The 21,009-nt window shown below is 45.1% G+C and overlaps 1 long non-coding RNA gene across 1 annotated transcript in view; it reads left to right on the top strand.

Annotated features, from left to right (window-relative positions):
• The first annotated feature begins 3,164 nt into the window (after positions 1-3,164).
• LOC120370661 overlaps positions 3,165-21,009 on the top strand; it is a 33,684-nt gene continuing 15,839 nt past the window's right edge. Inside the window, exon 1 of the long non-coding RNA XR_005583867.1 lies at positions 3,165-3,318. This is a non-coding gene — a long non-coding RNA (uncharacterized LOC120370661). The remainder of the gene's footprint in view (positions 3,319-21,009) is intronic.

Raw genomic sequence — 21,009 nt, 5'->3', positions numbered from 1 at the left:
TATCCTGAGCATGATAAATATGCTCTCAAATCAAAATCTTTTCTGCTCTATAAAAAGCAGGAATTCAGTGAGGGCACCGCCTGTGTATGATAGCTCTGTCTATTTTCAACTGAGTTCCCACACCTTCTTTCTTGAGGAATAACATTTCTCTGCTACTTCTGGCCATAATTAATATGCCATACAAGAACTGACTTGAAGGTAGCAGCTTTAAAAAAATATGCAGTGGATCCTTAAAGTTAGTTTTCAAACAAAAAACCAACAATTACAAAGAAAGCCATCAAGATGCTTTCCATAATTTTAAAGAATTTTCTCTTCACTCTTAATAACAGCCCCTCGGTTGCTTGAAACCGAAATCTATTTAAATTTCAATTGCATATTGGTTTGTTAGGAGTACTCAGGAGTCTTAAACTGTGTATACTGTTGGCTTTTATTATGAAATGGTTGTGTGTGCTCATTTCCAATTGCAGGGTTGCCCAGGAGAACTGGGCTGCTGCCACTGACTTTATTTATTTATTTTTTTAGAATAAAACATTAGAACTTCAGGAGATAGAAAAATATGCAGAAGGGATCAGATAGGCCAGAACTAAACAGGCAGCACATTGGTTTTGAATGTCTGTTTGCAACCTACAGTTGGTGAGTTTCATTTTAAACCATGCACTCTTTTTGAGCTAAATCCTGCTGGATGCTGAGCACCCTCAACTTCCACTAAATTAATAAGGGGTGAGGGTTTAACACCTTACAAAAGGCAGATAGCACTTTGCATGATCGGGCACTTAATTTTACATACAGCATTTCAAGGACTCTGAATTGAGACCCCACTGATTACTGAGGATGTCAATTTTAGTTGGATGTATTCCCGGAAGTTTCATCACATGACATAATCTTTAAATTAAATATTAATCTTTAATTCCTGGAGACCCCAGAACAATCCTGGGGGGTTGGCAACCCCACTGATTAAATGGCCTCTTTTGGCTTGCAGTTTCTCTAATCTATTCATTCTCAGCATATCCAGCATTCCATCGGGCTCTGCTACCCCTGTAATGTTGCTAGTCAGGAGACTGTGTGCTTAACCCTGACTTCTGTTTCTTGCATTTCCTTCTATCCCTGACCTCACATTACACTTCCCCTTTGATTCTGGTACCAGGTGCACTTAAAGATAAATCAGAATATGCAACACACATCTCCTTCAATGCATAGCGTTAGGCCTATGGTCTCCTACATACTCTAAACACTCAAGAACAAACTCATTAAAACAGGTTTTCTATATGATAAAATGTATTATGTCGTTATGGTAACAAGAGTTCTAAATATAGGACAAAGAATAAGAGACACCACTTAAAGATGTGCATCAAATTACGACAACTGAAATTTTAAAAGTAAATCAATTATGGATTTTTTTACCTTTCCTTTGAATAGCACTTTGTAAAATCTTATTTGAAACTCATTTTTATAATTTCCCTGTCACCCTCATATATCCACACTCCATAACAAGTCAGACATTTGACATCCAGTGACTGTCCAGGTATATCCGTCCAGTGACTGACATGCATATCTTCAGAATTTTAATCTCCTGACCAGTTCAAACTGGTACCCAGACACCATGGTGATGGTTGTCATATGAGAGAACCTAGATAAATAGAGAAACTACAATGACACAAATGCTTGATTCAGATTTTCACCTTTTGGATGCACTGTGCACCTCTAAATAAAATCAGTTAAAGAAAATTATAAATGAAGATCAATGGTCATCAGGAGGAGAGAATTTGCCAGTAAGAGCAGCTGGAGCTCCATAATGGGGATCATTTAAAATCAGGCTGGACAAAGAACTAAAATTATACTGTAGGGTACTGCCAGGGTGTGAACTATTAGAAGTAGTTGCTGTATTATGGTAGTAGCTAGTAACCCCAGTGAAGGATCAGGATCCCATTGTACTAGCTCCTGTACAGACAAATAGTAACCCCCCCCAAAAAACCAACAACAACAACCAAAAACAACAACCCAGCATCTTATAATGGTAATGGGCATGAGGACTTAACAGGTCTTTTCGATCAAATTTTTAGAATTCTGTGTGCTGTGGCTGTCCTTACCTATTGCGTGGCAAGAGAGAGAGAGAGAAACTAGCTATTTTACTTAATTGTATTTTTCTCTCTCTCCTTTGCTAGTTTTTGTCTAGAAAAAGAATGTGTCTGAAATGGTGGGTTTTTTGTTGCTTTTTTTTTTTAAAGAAGAAAGTTGTTGTGGAGGTTAAGAACACAGACTTTAGAAACAGTATGCTGCAAATCTCAGAGTTGTGCTGAATCACAAATACTGAGTTGCAACTAACCAGCTGTACTGCTTACCACTAGGTGCTGCTTTTGAACTTAAGTCAGATGCATGAAATACTGTAACTCAAAACATACTTGAAACAACTTTAAAAAAAAAAGTCTTGTCAAAATCCCAGTTGCAGCTGCTGTCCTATTATTCTTCATAATTAAACTGCCCTGGATGTGAAGACTTAGACATGAATGTGCTAGATAGGCAAGACAAATCAATTCCCTTCAGCTGTTCTGATCTGACCTAGCAGTAATGATCACTGAAGATGATAAGCTGCAGCAAGGATATCATTCAGTGGAGCAACAAATTAGCAAAACCTTGAGAAAACTGTTTGTTCCCACCCTTATCTAACTAGATTCTGATATGAAGTGGTCCTGCTAGGAAACTGGACAGCTAACACTCATCACTCCAATTGGTGAGGATTATAGCGCTGCTTTAGGGCTTGGTCCTGCAAGGTGCTCATCATTTTGTTCCTGATGCAGCAAAACACTTACATATCTGCTTAACTTTGAGCACTTGATAGTCCCATTGACTTCAATAGGACTATGCACATGCATGAAGTTAAGCACATACTTAAGTGCATTGCTGGACACAGTAATCAGCAGCTTGCAGAATCAAGCTGCTAATAATCTTGCTAGGGAATGAGAACAAGCAAGTGATGTTCTTGAATGGTCTAATGAGGACTATTTAACAATAACATCCAAGTGGAGACTAACACCATTAATATTTGTAAGAGTTTGTATTACAATAACACTGAGCCCCAAAGAGATCAGGACCCCATTGTGGTAGGTGCTGTATGTCCATATAGCAAGAGTTTATAGTCAGCTCAAAGGATGGGAGAGGGGAAGTATTATCTGTAATTTACACATGGGCAGATGAGGCCCAGAGATTAAGTAACTTGCCCAGGGTCACATGGGAAGCCTATGCCAGAAATGGAACATGAGATCTCACAAGTCCCAGTCTAGGTGATAATTCTCTTCTTGAAGAAGCCAAACATTATTACAGGTATGAGGAACATATTTGAGGGTTCATCTCTAAGGAGTGGGGGGAGCCATTAATTTCAATTTTAAGTTTGTTTTTGTTAAAATCAGCTTCCAGACAGGAGGTTGTGTCACCAAGGCTGTTGAATGGCAAAATTTTTATATAACCCAGCACAATAGAGTTTGTATAATAATCCCTATGTTTCTCTGTCTCCCCACACTGCATTAGAACTCAGGGTCACAGCCACTCTTGCTCACCCAATGGCTTTCCAAGAAAAGTTCCCTTTTGTGCTACTTCTAAAAGTGCCCTTTATTTCAGTATTCCTAGTAGCTTGAAAATGTCAGTATTAATGGATTAAAGGTGAGAGGAGGGGCAGTATTCATGAGCAGCACACATGTCTTTATAAATTGGACTCTCTCTCTGTACAGGTAGGTCATGGTAATAAATTGATAGTGAGATTCATTTTTCTATTCATTGCCTGTTTCCACATGAAGGTGGTGTTCTTGCATTTTATTTTCTTCTATGTCAAAGTGACCGAGTAGGAACACTTAAGTTTGAGAAGCTCTCCTTCCTTCTATCCTACATCTATCAGTCTCTCTCCACACCTTTCCCCCCCCCTACTCTCCCCTTTCAGTGGGAATTTACCACTCTCCTCCTTGTCTTGTCCCCAATCCTGAGTCACTAAGTTGGACTACCTGGTACCACAGAACTGGGAGAAGAGAGTGTACAACAAGGAGTAGGAGGGGAAAACAGCCTCATAGCCGTGGTGATATCCAGTACTTTAGTCAAAAGCCAGACAGTTGTACAGGACAGATATTTAGAATACACTGACAACTTAGTGCTTCTATTTCTGGTTACCCAGTTGATTATTATCACTCAAAGAATTTTGTTTCCTCAACTTTTGCACATGATTTTTTGTGTCCAAGGGAGAAAGCTATTAGAAAGTAGTCAGAATTGAAACAGTTTCCAGATTGTGCCCTTGGTTACCATAAAGAATCCAAATTCTGTTGCATTATTTTACACACACTTTGATGCTGAGAGTGGAGATTACAGATGGATTGGTTCGCAGTCTGTGTGAACTCTTCCTCCCCCTATTTTCATCCCATTTAGTTTGGTGTCCCAATGAAACTTCCAGTAGACATCATTATAATCTTTTTGCTGGGGTTTGTTGGTTTTTAGTGGTCTTGATTGGTTTAATTTGGGGAACCAGTAGATCAAATTCATTGCTCAGGTCCAAAACCTAGCTGGCCACTTGGAACCAGCAGGAATCAGTTGGAACTTTTCAATTAGAACTTCCAATAAGAACCCCCCTGAGTTTCACTCTGAATTCCTGTCCTGAGTAAAACTTGCATCTCAAAGTAAAGCTCACCTAAAACCATTGCATTTTGCCTGGTTTCAGACATATGTGAAACAGTATACTTAAGCATGGTTTCCACTCAAACTGGAAAAATGGATAGTATCATCTCATAATATGGTGATAACACTCTTTTCATTCCACTAGTATCTCTGGAGAATATTAAACAGAAGCTACTAAAGTTAGCCATTTTTAAATCAGCAGGTCCAGATAACTTGCATCCAAGTGTTTTAAAAGAGCTGGCTGAGGAGCTCACTGGACTATGAATGTTGATTTTTAATAACTCTTGGAGCATTGGGGAAGTTTCAGAAGACTGGAAGAAAGCGAATGCTGTTCTAGTTTTTAAAAAGGGTAAACAGGATGACACTGCAGAGATACAATGATCTGAAAGCAGTGTTTCCCAAACTTGGAACGCCGCTTGTGTAGGGAAAGCCCCTGGCGGGCCAGGCCGGTTTGTTTACCTGCCCTGTCCGCAGGTCCCGGCCAAACGCAGCTCCCACTGGCCGCGATTTGCTGCTGCAGGCCAATGGGGGCTGCAGGAAGCGGCGGCCAGTAAGTCCCTTGGCCCGCGCCACTTCCAGCAGCTCCTATTGGCCTGGAGCAGCGAACCACGGCCAATGGGAGCTGCGATTGGCTGGACCTGTGGACGCGGCAGGTAAACAAACCAGCCCGGCCCACCAGGGGCTTTCCCTATACAAGCAGCGTCCCAAGTTTGGGAAACACTAATCTAAAGGAATAAATTTAGCCATTGCATTGTGATGTTTGCATTTCGATTGTGAATCATCATGCTACATCACCATAATACAACCATCAGCATGATACGTTATTCCTCCCACTTGGTTGGTCTTTTCTAGAAAGACTGTAAGCTCCTTGGGGCAGGGACTATGTGTTTGGCCAGTCCCTGGCACAAAGGCACCTTGTTCCTGGTTAGGACCTCTGTGCACTGGTTTAATACAATAATAATGATAACTTTACTTCAAGCAGGGATGCTGGGACAGGGGAGGGCATGGTCCCCCACTTTTTACCAGCTCTAAGGGCAAGCGGCGGGGGAGGAGGGTGGAGAGGAGCAAGCGGGAGGAAGAGGCAGCACAGGAGCAGGGCCTCAGTGGAAGAGGTGATGCAGGGGGGTAGGGCACTGTTCGGGTGCCTGTGCCCGCCCCCCCTTTAGGGCACTTCTGCTGCTCCTGACTTCAGGCCAAATCCTGCATTCTTTACTCTGGCAAAAACAACCTTGAATAAAATGGCCATTTTGTTTCAGTAAAGGCTGTAACTTGTCCTCTGTGACTATTTTAAAAACACATCAAAGGAACCTTAAACTAAACTAAAATAAATAAGATGTTTATTTATTTATTTATTTAATTTATTTATTTATTTATGTGGTTGCAATAAGTTTATGTAAATACCTGGATTGGGATACATACTTTAGGGGGTTCTATAGGGGAAAGATATGCATCTTATTTAAAAATGCATTTTTTTTAGTCTAAAAGGTCAAAATTCCAGGTGTTTGAGGAAGCTACTGTACTTTTACCAGTATTAATCACCATAAGATGAAAATACAACTGGGACTAGAAAAGCATTACAGCAGCATTTATAATCAATCATGTCTTCTTATCTAGGCTGCCCTAAGATATGTTGTAGCATACTATGCATCTATAAAAAGTGCAGTGTAGTCACTGAAATGTATTAAGACCCCATTGCTACGTTTTGCTTCATTTCATTTGCATGATGCCCGCAACCTGAGGCCCATTGCTAGATGCTTTTGCCATGAAATGTTACAACAAATAAAATCATTACAGCATCCCCAAAGCAAAATGAACTGAGATTCAAAGTTCACCCACAAATGTCTCCAAGGAAATAAGAAAAAAAAAATCTTTGCAATCTATTCTTGGTGCCTAGGAAACTCAGATGTTTCAGAGAAATTGAAGTGTTTAATCTATCAAGCTTTATCTTCTAGCTAGAGGCCTTCCTAAAAGAGGAAATGATAAATTAAGGCCCTGGACATCCATAACAGGAAGGTACATGAACATACAATTTGATTTCACAAAGGAGAAAAGAACAGGTGAGTCAAATTATGGGAACATGACTACCTGGTCAAATGATGATGACCTACATTATTCAGCATTTCTTATCCCAAAGGATACACAGAGGAATCATTTCACCCAGCCCCAAACTGAAGCCATCTCCAGGGAGAGGCACAGGAATTGTTTAACAGTGCACAGCAATATAAAACACAGAATTTAGGATAGAAAGCTAGGACAAATACCATCCACCTAAATGAGACAATCAGAGGAACTTCAGATAGGCAAAGGAAAAAAGGTCATATCATGGTACCCCAGAAGCTCTACATCCCAGACAGAAGAGGCATCTCTAAGGAAAGGAAGTGGAGAAATGTTATGAGCCACATCACTAATCTCCTAGACAGCCAGAAACTAAGGCCTTAAGGCCCAGTTTGACTGATTTCATGGCTGGGTCATGTCTGGGTTATGTTTGATGTAGATAAATCTTGGTTGACAGCAACCATAATCAACTTTTTCAAGGCAAATGTGAATACAAGCAGAATTAGATTGGACAATAGCAGAGAAACATCCTGTGAATGTGTTCTCTGACTAAGCAGAATTATCAAGTTACACATTCAGATAGGAAAGGAATGATCATTGCCCGAGTTTTATGAAAAAAGTATTTGTGAGCATTAAGATTGACTTACAGCCAAGTTAGAGAAGGCAATACACTCATGCAATGTATGTCCAATAAAAGTTTAGAGAACTATGGACTCATAAATTTTTTCTCACCTTGAAGAACCCCAAAGTATTTAAAATAATCTGTATACAAGAACTGTTTGCCTACCACACAAATAGAGAGGAATATGAGAGTTTTTAAACACTACATAGCAGTTTGGGACAGGAAGTGAATAACACTGTATAAAATTAAAAATCTAGGGGGAATTTAAAGAGGCAGAATTCAGTTACCTAACTGTGAATTTAACACAGGAAATAACTTCTCTTATGAAAAGAGTCACGGGGATTTTAATTACCAAATATTTTTTTACCATTAATTACCTTTCTAGCTTATCTGGAAGTAAACAACTTCCACAGCACAGTGCCTCTTAGCAGCATGCTTAAAGCACGGCTTACTGCATCCAACCCATTCCCAGCAGCACCTTCAGTCTGATTTGAAGGACTCCCATGCAAATACTGACCACGCTGAGCTTGTGAGAGTTGATAAGAGCTCAAGCCAAGGTGAAGCAGGACAGCACTGCTGTAACACTTGGCAATACTTCAGAAGCCATGTTTGGTTTTTTGAGTTCTGGCACAGACAGCTGTGTAACCATTCACTAATCCAGAGGCAGAGAGCCAAATTTACCAAGTCCTCCACTAATATTCTATGTCTACAGAATTCATGAATGTGTCCTATCTCAGACCTGGTCAAGCTCCCCCTTGCAGGGCAGTCACCAGGTTGCTGTGTTTGGACCCAGATGTGGGATCTGTGTGCTTTCTAGCCCCCCTGGGTCTGGGTACGTTCTAGGCACTCGCTCTTTGTCCAGGGAGTGAGCTACAGGCTGAAGAAAGACTCTTGTCTGGTACCTCTTCTCAAAGATGACCCCAAGACCAGTGCTGAACCTCCTCCCCTCCACAGACACTAGTAGCTTAAACATGCCCATGGAGGGTGGCCAGATGCCTGGTTTTCAACCGGAAAGTCCAGTCAAAAAGGGAACCTCACGGTGTCCGGTCACATCTACTGACTGGACACACAAAGTCCAGTTACTGCAGGTGGAGAAGGTGCCTAGTCATTACCCGCACCAGCCCCTATTTATCCGGGGCCGCCTCCTACCTGTGTTGGGCAGCTGCAGCTCCCAGCCCTGGCTCCAGAGGTGGGAAAGAGCAGCGAGCAATGGGGGAAAGGGGAAAGAGGAGCAAATTGGAGTGAGGCCTTAGGGAAGGGGCAGGGCAGGAGCGGGGCCTGGGGTGGAAGAGGCAGGGCAGGTGAGGTTCCGGCACTCCTGCTGAAGTGTCTGGTTTTTAAATATTACAAAATTAGCAACCCTATGCCCACCCCTGAGGGGGAACACTGGGGAGCTCTGGTTTATTGTTTAACCTTTCAGGGACACATGATAATTGAGGGCATAAGACAGAGTTTGCTGAGGGATTTCTAAAACCAATCATTCTTAACTTTTGGCAGCACAAGATGTACAGGTCCTGGCAATATAAGAAACATCAGTAAGCAATACCCCTGCTTCAGTTTCCTCACCAGCCTTGAGCATTCTTTTGGGGTTGGTAAGGATCCTTTCAGAGTTCCAAATTCCCTCTTCTTGAGCTCACTCCTCTAGCTCAGGCTTCTCTTCCAGATCATGGAGTCCCCTCTCACTCTAGTTTGGTCTACGCTACATACTTACTTTGGTATAACTATGTCACTCAGCTGTGAAAAATCCACATCCCTGAGCTCTCCCGCCGACATAGCCACTGCCTCTCGAGGAGGTGGAGTTTAGCTGATGGCGAGCTCTCTCCAGTCAGCTTGAAGCGTCTTCACCAGACACGCTACAGCGGTGCAGCTGCGCGCTGTAGACCTGCCCTCAGACTCCTGTGCCCCAAACTCCCTTTATGTTCCTAACCATCCCAGTCTGTGTTTTTAAAAAGCTAGGACTAACACCGGCTGGTTCTCCTCTTCCCCTGCCCTCATTCTCCATTCCTCTGCAGAGAAGCTGGAGAGACTTGGTTTTATCTAAATTGCAGGCACTCCATTGTTCTGCTAGGGCAAGGCTTTCATGTTGTCGATGGTCTTTAATGACTGTAGCTGTACCCTAAATGGGACACTGTTATAAGAGACCCATGGCACAGCCAGGGCTAGCCTGGGTCAGCTGACTTGGACTCATGGGGCTCAGGCTGTGGGGCTATAAAATTGCAGTGTACACATTCGGATTCAGGTTGGAGCCCAGGTTCTGGGATCTCCCCCTCACAGGGCCTCCAGCCCAAACATGTACATCGCAATTTTAGAGCCCAACAGCCTGAGCCCCATGAGTCTGAGTCATCGGACCCAAGTCAGCCACAGTTCTCTTATTGCCGTGTAGACCTACCATCAGAGGCAGCCACCCAGGCACCATTCCCCACTCCTTGCCACAAAAAAATATGATGCAAGAATACCATAGAGACTATTGCAAGGGCACATATATACAGATAGTTCATAATATTAAACAGTCATAAGTTGTACATAAACAGGCCCCCCAAACTGTCACATCTATTTGCATACACATTCTGCATTTATGTGCACAAACAGACATGAAAATGTAGGAATACACACTTGTGCTCACAAATTATGTCAGAGGAATAAAGGAGGCCTACTGACAACCTGATTGTAATGTCAAAAAAAAATGGGGGGAGGGGTTTTATGAAATGTTTTATGAAAATCACAATGTACTGTAGTTGCTTTGGCCTGGGGAATGAATGCACTTTATTTGAACCCTCCAGTCCTTCTACACAAATGTTAATTAATGTTCCTTTCTTGACTTCACTATGCGAAACCCTATATTAGCTGTTTTCCTCAATTTTAAAACAGTCCGTTTCTTGGTGTATGAGGTTCTCTAGATGCAAATTCCATGGGGATTGTCTTTCCATTAAACAATGTCTCATGAACATCTGCTCCATTGCTTTTGTGGCACGGATACATTTTGCTTTCACTGCATATTTTTTCCCAAAAAAACAAAGAAGTGGTATCTGATTGGAAACAATTAATAATAAAAATTAAAGGTCATAGAAAGACTTCTACATAAACAGCCAAGAGAGAAAAAGCATTAGCCATTATATTCACCAAGTTAGAGTGAACTTGATTATGATGAGCCAATATTTATATTATAAATCCACCATTTGAAGCCTGGGGGAAACCATTCCTCATGGTTCCTTGTTTTACTTGGCCATTAAAATGACTAAAACTTGACTGATTTAGAGCCAGTTCCTGATATCAACCATCCATACCTGAAGCCAATGGAAACTGTAGGCAGTCAGCCCCACTCACAGTCTGTCCCTTCATTTCTTTTTGTTGTTTATTAGTGAAGCTTTTCCTGTGGCTGACCTTGACTTTTTCTAAATTGTGATATTTTGGGGCATGTCATGTATTTCTGACCAGCCATTTCTTTACTCTGGAGAACTGAAATAGCCTGTTTAGCTGGAGATTTGTAAAAAAAAAAAAAACGTGTAATTGTGTCATAACAGATCAGAATGATTTGTAAACATTGTGGAAACATTTTTATAAAAATAACTGGACTGTCTCTTGCTCTCTCCATTACAAAAACATACCAAAGCTATTTAAGTGGTTAAGTATCACTACAGTAACTTTAGTGGTGACGTAACTGTTCCCTTTAGAGCTAATGCCAAAGTTTCTCCATGAACTAGCTAACAGAAATCCTTATTTGTGGATAGAGTGTGGGACTACAAGTTCCGTGTGAAGTATAAGAATCAAGACAGATAAACAGTCTAGAACCGAGATAAACAGTGCAGGCCAAGCCAGTCCTGCCATTTTTACTAACACAAGTGAGGTGCTGGATTGGTTGCCAAAAAATTTTTTTCTTAACCTTGACTGAGCACATCAGTGACCAGCTTCAATGAAATCTATCTTCTTGTAAAATCAGTATGAATATTTAATTTCTGCTATAGGATTTCCAGAAATGGAGGCTAGCACAGGCATCAGATGGCCAGACATATGGCATTCTTTACTGTAATGTCAGACTGTCAGCATTTCAAAATCCCTCTTTTTTTAAGGCAATATGCAGATGAATGAGCCAAATAAGGTTTCAAGGAACAACAAAAAGGCAGAATGGAGAAGTGATTAAACTTGAAACTGGGATCCTGCTAAACTCGAATGATGTCTAGAACTGGTCTTGTAAATGTGTTCATGCCAAGATTGTTCAGAGACGGACACCTTAAGGGATTAAATAAAGGAAATGGCTTTAGAGCAGTAGTACAGTTAAACCACACCCAAAAGTAGCACAAGGTTCAGATGGCTTAGTCAATGATATTCAATGTATCATGACAATTCATGTGTTGAATATATTCCAGTACTTTGAGCATCTAAAGCAGAAGTGGGCAAACTACGGCCTGCGGGACCGTCCTGCCCGACCCCCGAGCTCCTGGCCTGGGAGACTAGCCCCTGGCCACACCCCTGCTGTCCCCCTTACCCCACAGCCTCAGCTTGCTCGCTCTGCCACCAGAACAATGCTCTGGGTGGTGGGGCTGTGAGCTCCTGGGGCAGTGCAGCTGCAGAGCCCGGCCTGACCCGGTCTCTGTGCTGCACAGTGATGGCGGTGGCTCCAGCCTGGTGACGCAGCCGTAGTGCCATCAGCCACCGGTGCTCCCAGCAGCACGGTAAGGGGGAGGGAGTGGGGGGAGGAGGGTTGGATAGAGGGCAGGGGAGTTCAGGGTGGTGGTCAGGGGGTGGGGGGGTGGATAGGGGTCGGGGCGGTCGGGGGGGAACAGGGGGTTGAATGGGGGCAGTCAGGAAGGAGGTGGGGGTTGGATGGGGCGGCAGGGGGCAGTCAAGGGCAGGGGTTCTGGGTGCAGTCAGGGGACTGGGAGAAGGGGTGGTTGAATGGAGCAGGGCTCCCAGGGGGCCGTCAGGGAACAGGGAGAGTTGGATGGTGCAGGAGTCCCTGGGGGTGGCAGATGGGAGGTGGGGGCCACGCCATGCCCCCCTACCCTAACTGGCCCTCCTTACAATTCATTAAACCCGATGCGGCCCTCAGGCCAAAAAGTTTGCTTGCCCCTGATCTAGAGGTAGAGGTCAAAAGAGAAGCCTGACAGACATCACTGTGACCATGAAAAGGTCAGGCAAACTGGTTAGATTAAAGATAACTTGCAGAGTGGAAAGATATGGGCTCATTGGAGAAGGGGTAAAATAAATTAGCAACTGACTGATAGTGAGCTACTAGGGTTTGAATTAATATTAGCTAGGCTATCCTAATGTCAGCAAGAGGTGGTAAAATGGGATGTAGCTTTTAAAGATCTCATGGGCTTGTCATTCCAGCAATTTGCTGTTGATTGAACTGATGCTTTTCATAGCTATCATGTACAATCGGTACTGGGAGTTGGGGATGTGTGTAGAGTGAGGAACTGAATGCACATTTCCAGCAGCTGAAATCCACCAGTATCTCATTCTCCCCCTTAACCACCTTCCAAAATGAGGGGTTAGCTTGAGTAAGGATCTCAAGATTTGATCCTAAATCTGTCATTAAACTCTGGGAATCTAGATCATGTCACCTGTGCACCATGCTCAGGATTGTATAGGTCAACATTGTGTGCAAAGACACGTCTCTATATGACTGATGTAACACTGCTGCTGCTTTTCTTCATGAATGAGATGTTGGAGTGCTGCATCATGCATGACCAGTTCCCGGGTCACGCACGGTCTCGGAAGAGAAGGCAGGGTCAGAGGAAACTAGGGCATCATGGAATGAATTGAAATGGCACCTGGTAATCCCCTTCACAGTGAATGCTTAGAAATGGCAGGAGAATGTAAATTAAACCTGACAGAAACAACTTTAAACAGAGCAATAGAAAAATAAGTCCAGCTAAAACTGTAGTTAATAAAGTAATTATCAAGGGCCTGAGCTTGTGTTTTTCAAAATGCAGTTTAATTGAATTGTCAAAGGTCAAAGAGCTGACAGTGTTATTAATTAGAAGCATATATTTCTTTCATTATTCTTCAGCAAAGCAATTTGGAGTGGTTAAAGCATCTCTTTTAGTATTCACCTTCTTCCTATCCATAGGAATCTACATTTCTGAGTTAACTAACCCCTGGCACCTATTTGATTGCTGTGCTGTTAAATATAAAAGCTAAGGCTGTCTAATAAATACACATACAATTTATTTTTCATTTGGCTGTGCAGTGTTTAGCACATCTGGTCTCTGTGTAAAGTTACATCCAGGGCTATGGTTTTTTTGGTTCAGTGCTTACCCTAGGTAACAGGTGCTTTGCTTTCCAACTAATCTTCCAGTTTCATTATCCAGTCTAGTCAATACCCCAGAGAGCTGCTCCACATATACTAGTTCTTGACAAAGATTTACTTTTAGTTTTCTTTTTATTGCCAACATTTATTCATCCTCAGCCACCTTGGTTTTAATATCAGTCCATCATAGCACCAGACCATTACAAGCTTTGACATTACTATGCATGTACAAACCTAAAGAACAAAAATGAAAGCCACATGTTCTAGTTGTTTATGTCCTAGTCCCAAGATGCTAAATTCAGTGGGAATTTTCATAGAGTTTAAGGCCAGAAGGGACGATCAGATCATCTAGGCTGGAGGTGGGCAAACTACAGCCCGCAGGCCACATCCGGCCCGTGGGACCATCCTGCTCAGCCCTTGAGCTCCCGGCTGGGGAGGTTAGCCCCCAGTCCCTCCCCTGCTGTCCTCCCTCCCCCGCAGCCTCAGCTCACCGTGCTGCCAGCGCTCTGGGCGGCGGTGCTGGGAGCTCCTGCCAGGCAGCACAGCAGTGTGGCTGGCTCCGGCCGGGTGGTGCGGCTGCCAGTGCGGCTGCCAGTCCTGCTGCTCTGGGCAGCATGGTAAGGGGACAGGGAGTGGAGGGGGGTGGATAAGAGGCAGGGGGTCCTGGGGGACAGTTGGGACAGGGAGCAGGGGGTGGTTGGATGGGGCAGAGATTCTGCGGGGGGGGGGCAGTCAGGGGATGGAGAATGGGGGGTTGGATAGGCGTGGGAGTCCCAGGGGGCTTGTCAGGTGTGGATAGGGTTTGGGGCAGTCAGGGGACAAGGAGCAGTGGGGGTTGGATGGGTCGGAAGTTCTGAGGGGTGCAGTCAGGTAGCACCTATATAAGAAAAAGCCCCAAATGTCGGGACTGTCCCTATAAAATCAGGTAGGGTGACCAGATGTCCTGATTTTATAGGGACAGTCCCGATATTTGGGGCTTTGTCTTATGTAGGTGCCTATTACACCCCACCCCCGTCCCAATTTTTCACACTTTCTAGCTGGTCACCTTAAAATCAGGATATCCGGTCACCCTACAGTCAGGGAGCAGGAAGTGGGAGGGGACGGATAGGGGGCGGGGGCCAGGCTGTTAGGGGAGGCACAGCCTTCTCTACCCGGCCCTTCACATGGTTTCAGAACCCTGATGTGGCCCTCAGGCCAAAAAGTTTGCCCACCCCTGATCTAAGATGACCTAGGGTGACCAGATGTCCCGATTTTATAGGGACAGTCCTGATATTTGGGGCTTTGTCTTATATAGGTGCCAATTACCCCCCACCCCCGTCCCGATTTTTCACCCTTGCTATCTGGTCACCCTAGTATATCACAGGCCATTAAATTTCACCCAGATATCCCTGTATTAAGCCCAAAGACTTTGGTTAGATTAAAACATTTCAAAATTGGACTTAAGCACCACTACATGGATCACACTCAAAGTGTCTGACAGGATGAGCTGTTGCTTTAGGAGGGTTGAGGCCTCAGTTTCACCTCTGCCAGTTTTGTCCTGGCTCCCCATCTGGAGGCAATGAGTAAAGTGGCCTGAGAAGGAGTCAGGTGACCAAGAGCCAGGACTGCTGGGGGATAAAAGGGCAGGCCTGGGACAGAGAGAGCTGTCTGAGGCTGTGGGTACTACTGCGGGGGCTGGCCAGAGAAGGGTATATTATGGCTGAAGAAGTGAAGTGAACAGGTAATACCTATATACTGGTGGCTTTTACTGTCATATCCTCAGACCTGTCTGAGCATGGTTAGATAGGGTGGCCATATTTCCCTGTGCTAGGACACCTGGTAATATTACTCATATTTAAGTGAGTTCAACGGCAATCAGTCAGAGCTATGCAGTATCAGCGTACAAATTAACATCAAGTTGACTGAGCCCATGTTAAAAAGAAATACTGCGTAGTTGGATTCTTTTTATTTACCTTATCTTTAAGGCTTTAGGGTTCACACAGGGAGAGGTGACTGTGTGTCTCTCTTTCTCTCTCTCTCACACACACACACACACACACACTCACTCACACACACACACACACACACACACACACACACACACACACACACTCACTCACACACACTCTCTCTCTCTCCCCCTCCCTCCCATAAACCTCTCTCACGGGGGTGGGGGAGGGGGTCGACTGACCCGACCCTTCTTGCCCGGTGCTTTCCGTCCTCCATGCCTGGCTGGGCCCCCATGACAGACCTGCCTCACCTGGTGCGTGTCTTCTTGAAGCAACATGTGAGCGGGGCATGTGGGGGTTACATGCCTCCCTCCCCAGATTTTTATCAGGGTTCACACCAGAATGTGGCCAGCAGCACCCTTTCGGCACTGGGTGAGAGGGAAGGGACAAGAGCTGCTTCCAGTTGTGGGGGAGGAAGGGATGACCTGGCCCCTGTCCTTTGCAGAGCTCTTCCCCACCACCCTGCTCCCCTGTGGCTGGAAGTAGCTTGTCCCTTCCTGCCCGCGCAGTGTCAAAAGGCAGCTAACACCTCCAGGCTGCCTCCTGTCTGCCACGTGGGCAGGAGGGATTAAGCACTAAGGATGCACTGTGCACCAGGGCCCAGGGAACCTGACTGCAGGGGCTTCAGAGAACCTGGCCACAGAGGTGGCTCAGCAAAGGATGGTGTTGAGGGGACGGAGCAGCCCCATGCTCCCTGGAGGCAGGACGAGGTGGGTGAGAGGGTGCTAAGTCCCTGGCTATGGGTCTGCTGTGGAGCCTGCAGGGTTGGGGTGTGAACAGGCTGGAAATTGCTCCCTGCCACTGCCACTCCAGAGCTTAGCAGAGGGGCAGAGAGAGGCTTCCCTGTGCCTGTGTGGGGCTTTGGCACATGCAGAGATTGGCTCCTGGCCAGTACCATGGGCCAAAGGGTCTTGGGTTTTCCCGGGGCACCAGCCCAGCCAGAGTCAGTGGGGGAAGGAAGGATCCTGCCAGTCAGGCTGTTGGTGAACTGAGCGCTCCAACCAGGGGCTGATTCTCCATGTAGCTAAATACCTCTTAAAAATCTGGCCTCGTTTATTAAGTCTCATTAGAAGTTGATGGGACTTAGGCTTCTAACACCTATGCACTTCTGAAAAACTTACCCCTTAAGCAGGACCTTAAGTACTCGGCTGTAATCAGCTCACTTGATTCAGAGAGATCGCTGCTAGAGGAACGATGCTGTTGTAATGTTACAGGCTATGGTCGTTGTTATGGCCCTATCTGAGTCCTGGTAGTGGACAGTTATCAGTCTGCCATATTGGACCCTACCTTTGGATTCCATGTGCTGCTAAGCTCCCTGGGTCTGGGTAGTGACTAATCACTATTCCTAGCTCAGGGAGGAGTCAGAAGGATGGGAGAATGGCAGGAGTTCTGGCCTTGCCCCCTCTATTCACCTGCCAAAGTAGCTGACCAGTCATGTGGTGGGAAGTAGGCTGCTTCATGAGATAACTTACTTACTCCTTCCACAAGTGTTTTGAGACCATTTCACTTCCTTGTCTGTTCATGGGGTGGTGAGATGAGCGCTGGGCATTATTCAGGGCAGACTGTAAAACCACAATGCACTCTACAATCAGTGCTAAATTTTATGATGGTGACCAGAGTTTACACTTAAATAGTGGTTTGTAATAAAACGGCTGAAAATTATTCACAGCTTTGAACATACCACAGGGTAAATATTTGGCTCTTCACATGTGAAGCAAACTATTTTCAAAAGCTGGTAAAGTGCTTAAAGGATATCTTTGTATTGATATGATGTATTATACTAATAAAGAGTAAGTCACTGGCCAAAGCAGATCCTCCTATTTTAGTGCAAAGGAATTGATTAATTGGATAGAAAAAATGATGGGTCCAGTGGAACAAACATACATAATTGATATGCAAATACTTTCTCAGGTATTTTATATATACAGACTCATGAAATCACTGGCATCTGTGATACATGAAAGTTTTCGCATGTAAAATTGAGATGCTGTGCATGTTCATGAAACACGCTTCATATGTGCACATGATTATTCAAAGCTACCATTGAATATGGGCTCCCCAGCCTGTTCATTTTTCTTTTTCTGCCTCTCGAGCTAAAATCCTACAAACATTTGAGTGTAGCAGTCCCAAAAGAGAATTACTTGCATGCTAACGTTATTTATGTATTCAAATATTTGCAAGGTCAAGGCCTTAGGACCCAATCCTGAAAACATGCTTAACCTTATGCATGTGCATAAGTCCATTCAGTGTCTCTACAAACATGTGTAAAGTTACTCAGATGTAAGGATCAAGGGCCTAGACCAGGGGTGGGCAAAATATGGCCCACGAACAGCACCACACGGTTTGGCCCCGCTCTGGCCAGGACGCTGGGTCGGGGGCCGCACCACGCGGCTCCCGGAAGCTGCGGCATGGCCCTGCTCTGGCTCCTACGCGCTCCAATGGGAGCTGCAGAGGCAATGCCTGTGGATGGGGCAGCATGCACAGCCATCTGGCTGCGCCTCCACATAGGAGCCAGAGAAGGGACATGCCACTGCTTCCGGGAGTTGCTTGAGGTAAGTGCTGCTCGGAGCCTACATCCCCTGAGCCTCTCCCCAACCCTCTGCCCCAGCCCTGATCCCCCTCCCACCCTCCAAACCCCTTGATCCCAGCCTGGAGCAACCTCCTGCACCCCAAACCTCTCATCCCCGGCCCCACCCCACAGCCCGCATCTCCAGCCAGAACCTGCACCCCTTCCCGCACCCCTGCTTTAGACCTGATCCCCCTCCCACCCTCCGAACTACTCGGTTCCAGCCCACACCCCCTCCTACACCCCAACCCCAATTTTGTGAGTATTCATGGCCCGCCATACAATTTCTATTCCCTGATGTGGCCCTCAGGCTAAAAAGTTTGTCCATCCCTGGTCTAGACTGTAAGCTTTGGGGCCTTGAATGCCTTTTACTTCGTGTCTTGTAGAACACCGAGCACATTCTGGGTGCCTAAATAATAATTCATATGAAATTTTCTTGAAGAGTCTTATTAAACCAAGGGTTTGTAGATACAAAGATTTCTAAACTTGCTCTAGTTAAAAATAAAAAATCCATTTCACCATTGACCGTTGACGCTCTAAGATCAAAACCCATTAAAAAGACAATTAAATATTTCCATTACTGAAGGGAAATGATTAATTTGTGATATGGGAAAAATAGTTATTTCAAAGCCCTTGGTACAGTAATAGGTTTGCAGCCTTTCTGCTGCACTGTAATGGGACCCTACTTAATTTTTCATTTGCTGCTAGGAAACAAGCAATAACCAAAAGCTCTAGAACTTGAAGGCTTTTTTTCCTGTTTTCTCCACTAACCTCGCACAATGAGCAAAATTAATCAATCCTATTATCTTTTACAGTGTGTGATCAGGCATCTCCCACCTAGTGGCTACAGTCTGCAGGGCAGCAATCCTACCTAGTGGCTATGGTGCAGTGGTAGAGGAACCCATGCCCTCCCACTGCACTGGGTTCCAACCCAGGGTCCTGGAGGCTGGTTTGGCAGCTCACCCCTCTCCATCTGGTGTCAGCCTTTAGACATCTTCCCTGAGTCACTTCCTACCTCTGTCTGCACCCCCAGCCAGCCACTGCCCGTCCCTGGGGAATATCACCTTCTGGGCTTCCAGTCCCATAGGTGCCGACGCCCGGGGTGCTCCGGGACTGGAGCACCCACGAGGAAAAATTGGTGGGTGCTCTGCATCCACCGACAGCTCCCCACCCCAGCTCACCTCTGCCTCCACTCCTCCTCTGCCTCCTCCCCTAAGCACGCCGCTGTGTCCTGCTTCTCCTCCCTCCCTCCCAGTGCTTGTGCCGCAAAACAGCTGTTTTGCCCGGCAAGCGCTGGGAGGAAGGCGGGACACAGTGCGCTTGGGGGGAGGAGGCCAGGGCCGGGATTGGGGGAGGGGCAGAGTTAGGATAGGGACTTTGGGGCGAGGGTGGAGTTGGGGCAGGGGTGGGGCCGGGGGCATGAGCACCCACAGGCCCTGCCTCTCATAGTCCTAGTTTCATGTCAGCTCTTGAGGAGGGCAAGTGACCCTTCACCTAAATCAGGGCTGTAACTTTTACAGTTGGGAGTTTTGTTTGCCAGACCTCTTGAAGCCAGGCCAATCAGTCTATGCTATTTCCCCCCAGTTTGGCATGAAACTTACACACAATTATCTACATTACGGATTTGCATTATTGTTCCCTCTTTCCCCCGCCTCACCATAGCTCATACAGAGGAAACATCTTTTAGCTTTCCCATTGAGCTGGGAAGAGAATCACTATCCAGTTCATAAAGATACAATTGTTTTTGACTATTCCATGTGTCCAAAGAATTACATTTGTCAGACAGATGTTTATCCTTAACAAGAATTCACTTTTCCACACAAGTATCATAAATCGCATCCATAACTGTAAAACAATTTCCATATGGTGCTTACTAATACTACCTTATTTGACCTGCAAAGAATCAGAAGGGTTTCAGGCCTCTTTTTTTTTTTCTTTTTTAAGAATTAGGAGATCTAAAATATTAATATAAAAGCTTAAATACTGGAAAAGGGTCAGCTGAATTTTGAGTAGGTCAACGTCTGTTTCTTTCAAGGGCTTTTCTGACCAAGTTACTAATCTTGACAGTTTACCTATATAAAATTGTGCCAACTTAATTTCCTACATTACCAGAAAAGGACTAGAGGTGGACACTCCTTGAAGGATCTAATAGATTCCTGCCATTATACTTGAGAGTCTATTCCAGCCTTCAGTTTAAAAGGTGGAATCCATGAAGGGACTTAAGGGATGCAACACTACCATCACAGCACCTAACTTTTACGTGTCTAGAAAAATCACAAGAACAACACTACAATCCACAAAGCTGTGTAAGGCTCCCTATGAGTAGAGACCGGCACCTTAGCATGTGATCCACAAAAGCCAGCGTTCTCAGCAGCGCCTTACCTAAACTAGTCAAGGGGAGATGCTGATGTGCTAAGCCCTGCCCCATTCTCAGTGATAGGTGCCTCACCATGCTATGATCCAGCAACAGGAACCCCTTTCCCAGCTTAAACACCTATGTAGTTTCATGAGGGACTGAGTTAGACCCCTGCCTCGCTCCACACAAAAGGAGGAGGAGTAGGCACTCACATTCACTTTTAGCCCTGTGGTTAGGGCACTCACCTAGGCTGTGAGAGACCCAGGTTCAATTCCTCCCTCCTTGGTAGCGGCAGAGAAAGGATTTGAACTGGGGTCCCTCGCCTCTCAGGAGAGTTCTCTAACATCTGAATTATGGGGTATTCTTAGGTGGGAAGGGGTACTCCCTCAGTCTCTCCTGTTGAAGCTGTGCCATTACTTTGCCTGCCTTTACAACCATGTGCTTCCTCTCTGTATATTCTTCCTCAAAACATTTCCTCTGGGGAGCCCTACTTTACCATAAGAAGCATTTTTTCTCTGTCTC

The sequence above is a fragment of the Mauremys reevesii genome, linkage group 8 (assembly GCF_016161935.1).
Source record: "Mauremys reevesii isolate NIE-2019 linkage group 8, ASM1616193v1, whole genome shotgun sequence".
Classification (NCBI taxonomy): domain Eukaryota; kingdom Metazoa; phylum Chordata; order Testudines; family Geoemydidae; genus Mauremys; species Mauremys reevesii.
The sequence above is the reverse complement of the archived record's forward strand: the minus strand, read 5'-3'. Positions and strand labels throughout refer to the sequence as shown.